Genomic DNA, 5,991 nt, shown 5'->3' with positions numbered 1-5,991 from the left:
GACACACAGCGGAGAGTGGAACCAGAAATCAGCCTCTCTAGCCTCATGGACCCCAGTCTCTATGACCTTTCATAGATTCATAGATTCTAGGACTGGAAGGGACCTCGAGAGGTCATCGAGTCCAGTCCCCTGCCCACATGGCAGGACCAAATACTGTCTAGACCATCCCTGATAGACATTTATCTAACCTACTCTTAAATATCTCCAAAGATGGAGATTCCACAACCTCCCTAGGCAATTTATTCCATCTACCCAGCCCCTGGCTCCTCATCTCTATGACCCCTAGAAGTGCCTCCTCCTCCCTCTCTTCAGTCCCAGGGATGGGAGGGGGAGGGGGAAGAACCCCTGGGGCTGCAGGAGGGGCAGAGGTGGGGTCTGGGCAGGGATACAGCATTGATCAATCAGGGTTTGGGGGGTTGTGGAGAAGCAGCAGCGTGGAGCGTTTTGTACAGATCTGTGTCCTTAGATCTGTGTCCTTAGATCCTGCTGCAGGGGCCACAGTCACTACAGGGCAACTGGTAACACTGTAATGGTCAAACACACCCCTGGTGGGGAGGGGAAGATGGGTTCAGATTGATGGAAAAACCATTATATAACCTTAAAAAAATCATCGTTGAGTCAGTCTCATGATTTTTTTAAAACTCCTGAGGTTGGCAGCACTGGGGGAGGCAGGGACAGGGCGGGTTTAACCAGAGAGAATTGGAAGATGCAAGAAGAAAAATGTGAATTAAAATAAAACAAGAATAAAGGTAGAGTCTATGAGAAATGGTGGAAAACAGAAATGAGAAGAGTGACAGGAAAATATCCCTGACAGGGGAACCAGCCGGGGGCAGCAAAATGGGAAGGGATAAAATCAGGGGAAAGAAGGGAGCAGCCAAGGGGGATGATCTGTGACAGGGAGGAGAGACACAGGGAAATAAACAGAGGTGGGAAGTGAGGGCTAGAACAATAATGAATAGAAAAGGACAGTATGAAAGGAAAGGGAATGTGAGGGGGATGGAGAGATTTATGACATTTTACTGAAAGTGACACTAACGCATTAATTCCCTATATTAATTCCTGGACGACTGTACTGTTGTTGTGCCATTAAGAAAACTGTTCTCAGTAGCTCGGGATCTCCTTGCCATGCTGTGGTTATTAAGGCTTCTTCTCGGCTCCATTTACTTACCACCTTTAGTTACTTACTGTAAATAAAACATTACAAATAATTCTTCGTGTTTGTTCCACTTTAATGTCCCAGCTGCTGCTGCTGGGGGCAGAGTCCTGGGATTTGCTTCCTGACTTGGTTGTGTCCCCCCAACTCCCACAGGGAATATTGTGCCCCTAGGATGAGTTTGGGTTTTACTGGGATGTGTCACTCTCCAGCCTTGCTCTGTCTCTGTCCTTAATTTGTAGGCAACTAGAGTCTGCAACTCTGCCAAGCTGAGTTAGGGGCCTAAACTCCCTAGACAATGCATGGGCATCACCGGCACCTTACAGTGCGATTCACAAAAGCCAGCTCACTAGGCAGGGAGCCATCTAAGCTAGCCAATGGGAGAGGCGACAAGGGGGGAGGGGTGTCCTAATCCCTGCCCCCTCTCACAGAAAGGTGCCTAAATCGGGGCTGCAGAGGGGCATCTATATCGGCTTAGCCACCCACAGACGGGAACCCAGCGCCTGACGTCAGGTGGCTCAGGCGCCTAAGGCATTTCTTGCTGGAATGAAGTAGGCACCTGCCTCACTCCACAGGAACGGGGGTGGAGGGAGAGAAGAGGTGGGTGATTTTGGTGCTATCACCTGCCTTATAACTTTTAGCCCCATAGTGAGAGCACTCAGCTGGCACGTGGGAGACCCACGTTCAGTTCTCCCATCAAGCTGTGTACAGCAGCTCACGAACGGGAGTACCAACCTCCGGCAAACAGTTATAAACCAGGGCACACACCTCCCACTGCTTGTGTGTCCTGTATTTAGATTTCACCTCCTAGGTATCAAGTGAGAACACTCGAGCACTAGAACAGCCTGAACATGGAGTCACAGACAGTCCCCTTGGGTTCTCCGGTCTATCTCGCTGCTTTTCTGCCTCCTCCCCTGCTGCATCTCCCTGCTCCCCATGCCGGGGCTGCCACATTCCCAGCAGCAGAGAGGGGGCAGCTACTGACCACAGGTGTCTGGTTAAAGCTACCAGCTGCTGTATCCTAGAGACAGAGCTGGATTAAGGTTATGAGGGACCTAAGGCTAATGTGAGGAAAGGGCCTAAGTATGAATTATATATTGCAAAAAAATTATGTCATCAAACGTTTCTCTGCATACATATTTCCATATTATTTATTTATGTAAATTAACAAATTTATTCTACTCTGACCTCACTCAGTTCTTCAAACAGATACTTCTGAGTAAGAGGTAGCATGAGGGATGTGCCGCTGTCCTTCTCTTAGGCCTCCTTCCTCCTAGGTCATGGGTGGGCAAAGCTTTTGGCCTGAGGGCCACGTCGGTGTTCCGAAGTGGTATGGAGGGCCAGGTGTGGCCAGGCCCCCGCCCGCTATCCAATGCCCCCTGCTTCCTGCCCCCCAGGACCCAAACCCCATCCAAGCCCCCCTGCTCCCTTTCCCCTAACTGTCCCCCCAGGACCCTCACCCCATACAGCCCCCCTTGCTAATCCCTAGTTGTGTTCTCTGCCCCCCAGAACAAAAAGCCTTCACTGAAAATCAGCATCTTAAAAGAACCATTAAGGATCTTTCAAAAGAACAGTCCAACCAAGGCTGCTGTAGTGACACCCATCAGGTCTGGTGGTTGTTTCCTAGGCTGGTGTAGAATGAAGGATCAAGCAGACTGCAGACCTCGCTTCTTTTTTCCCCTCAAAGTGCTCAGCGTTTAGGGGAGGAAAGTGACTGAGATTTTGCTTATACCAGGTGTGAAAAAGCAGAAGAGACCAAAACCTATTCTTGTGCAAAAATCTGTTCTCCTGGAAGTCAATAAGGCCACACAGGTAGCCAGGGTTGCAGCCAAGGAGGCGCAGCAGAGAAAAAAGGCGCCGGTCCTTCAGTGGCATTTTGGCGGCCCTGCGCATGCGACAAAATGCCGCCGAAAGATGGAGCGGCGCATGCGCAGGGCCACCCCGCTTCCCCATCCGGAGCGCTGTCCAGGGCACCGAGACCCCCGGCCACGCTCTCAGGGACGGAGTCCCGGCCGGACCCCCAGGAGCCAGCCCGCGGCCCCGTTCCGCCGGGCCGGCTGGAGCGCGGGAGGCGGGAGCCAGCCCTCAGCCCCATTCCGCCAGCCGAGCCGGCCAGAGCACTGGGGGGCGGGAGCCAGCCCGCAGCCCTGTTCCGCCAGCCGGAGCTCCGGGAGGCGGGAGCCAGCCCGCGGCCCCATTCCACAGGTGCCACTTTTGGGGAATGTGGTCAGGGGAAGCGGCCGCTTCCCCTGAACCCCACTAGCTACGCTACTGCTGTGAGCAGGAATTGGCCTTTGTTCTCATTCCCATCTGGAATCACACTCATTCCATGCTTCCCCAGCATTTTCCACTTGGGAAAGAAGGTAGTTTGAGTTGGGGCAGAAAAATGAGGACTAACTCCAGGTGTATTTAGCTTTAAGTTCTTGGAATGAAACTCCAAAGCAATCAATTGTGAGGTACTTTTATGATGGATTGGACTGCTAGAGACCCAGCAAATGGACAGAACCCTGTCTTAGCCTATTCAGCCAGTCTTTCTATTGTAGCCTGCTAAGAAGTAGATTTAAAATCCTGGAGAAGGGAGAAACCTACAACATTGTATGTTGAGCTTCCTCCAGACCTTGGCAACCCCTTAAAACTACAAAGATGTGTTGGCCTGTGGAACTAGACTGAGCAAAAGGAAAGAACTTGGTTGCCTGAGCATCCCAGTACAGAAAAATACAAAGAAAAAAAAATCAGATTTCTTTGATGTTCCGTACAGTACAGTATTGAACACAGTGCATCATAAATCTGAAGCCCCTTGAAGGAAGGTCCTGTAAAAGTTAAAGTACTGGTGTCAAGAATGGGCTGTTTTGTTTTGTTTTTCCTACAACGGTGTGGGAATTCATTCCTTATACATGGGAGGGGCATTGGTTCTGGCTGGAGCTGCTTCCTTAGCTGGTGCCTGGAACCGGCCCTGCTTGGGGGGCTCTGTAGCGCCTACCTGAGGTATGAAACCCACTGCCTAACCCCCTGGTGTAGAGCTGACCCTCCAGACTCCCCCATGCCTGAACGCTCCATCTCCCAGAACTCCATGCTAAGCTGAGACCCTTCCAGTTGCAGCTGAACTCTCCCCAGAGGCACATTGTGACCATTTAACACATTGAAAGACTCTTTGCACCCATCCAACATTATTGATCTTACATTAAACTAGATAAAACACAAGAGAGTTCAGATCACGTAGCACAAAATGACCAACTGAACGGCAGTGCCCCTCCCTAGCTCCCCCTTCCCTTGGGAGTCCTTGGGGCCATCTCGGCTCAGGAAAAGCAGGCAGGGCCCCTGGCCTCATAAACCTGCTGCATGCTGGGGGACTTTGCTCTTTCCTTCTGAGTTGGAGACAAAGAGCGAGATCCATGAAGGGACTCAGATATTACAATGTTGACTGTCACCGCATCTAAATTGCAGCTGCCTAGAAAAATCACTGGAATGACACTGTGAGCCACAAAGCCTGAGTTATGGGGAGATGTAAATGTCTTAGAATGGGTGACACAAAAGCCAGCGCGCTAGGCAGGGAGCTGCCTAAACCAGCCAATGGGAGATGCCGACCAGAGGGATGTTGTATAGGGAGTCTAGGAACCTCACTCAGCTTTGTGGATTGCAGGGCTGTTCCTGTGACTGGCTAGTGCCCAAAGTCCTTTGATAAATTTTGTTCCCGAGGTAAATTCCCCAAAATACAGAAAAATCAGAAGCAACTTTTCTTTTCTTAGGATCAAATTTGGAGCTGTTTGGGGAGTTTGAAGAAAGAGGGAGATGAGAATATGGTGTTTAACTAGAGTGGGGCAAAAGAAAATCCAGGACCTGCAGGTAGGTGCCATTGTTACCCACTAATAAATCTGCACAGGGATGTTATCAATGCTCAGATCTTTGTGAGTAACAGGAGAGTAACAGTGAGTAACATGCTCCCCCTTTGAGAGGCTATTTATTGTTTCCTCTGTGCAAAGCAATTTCTGTTCTGGCTTAATGTAAACTGAACAGGAGGAAGGAGAATGAAGGACATTATATTTACTTACTGAATGCAAGTCATTTTCTTAAAAACATGATGTGACCAGGGTCCCAGGGGAGCCAACTGAGGTTACTCAATTAGGGTCAAACTGCAAAAATGGGGGAGCCACTCCCCAAAGCTGGTGGATATTCCAATATTTAGATTTACCAAGCCAGCATGAAACCGCCTCTATGGTACCTTACTGGTTACCCAGAAGCCAACAAGAAAGTTGCCTTAAAGAAACCCAGCCTTAGGCCTCCACCCAGACACCCAAGTCAAATATGATGAGGATCACTGAAAAACTTATTCATCATATAAGAAAGTTCTACCAATCCCAAAAGATCGGACACATTACCTCCCAAGTTAATGAGTATTTCAGATCTTATCCAAATACATTTTTACAGCCAATTCTTACTAACTAAACTACTATTTATTAAAAAAAGAAAAGAGAGAGAATATTTGTTAAAAGAGATCAGCACACATACAGACATGAATACAATTCTGAGATCATATTCATAGTAGAGATGTTGAGCTTTGCAGTTGCAAAGAGTTCTTAGAGAATTAGGACTTGTCTACACCATGCAACTTTTAGCAACAGGGCTGTGTCGACACTGCCTTGTCGCTAAAAGTCAGCGTGTGTAATCGCTCTTTGTCAGCACTTTGTGGGCACTTTTGCCAAAAATATACTTCCACCCCCGCAAGCGGCGTTCACTTTGTTGGCAGGAGAGTGCCTCTGCCGACAAAGCAGCATTCACACTGCCACTTGCTGCTGTTGTAAGAGCAGCAGTGATCTGTATGCTATATATAACCTGTATGT

The sequence above is a fragment of the Emys orbicularis genome, chromosome 13 (genome assembly GCF_028017835.1).
Source record: "Emys orbicularis isolate rEmyOrb1 chromosome 13, rEmyOrb1.hap1, whole genome shotgun sequence".
Lineage (NCBI taxonomy): Eukaryota > Metazoa > Chordata > Testudines > Emydidae > Emys > Emys orbicularis.
This window is presented reverse-complemented; position numbering follows the sequence as displayed.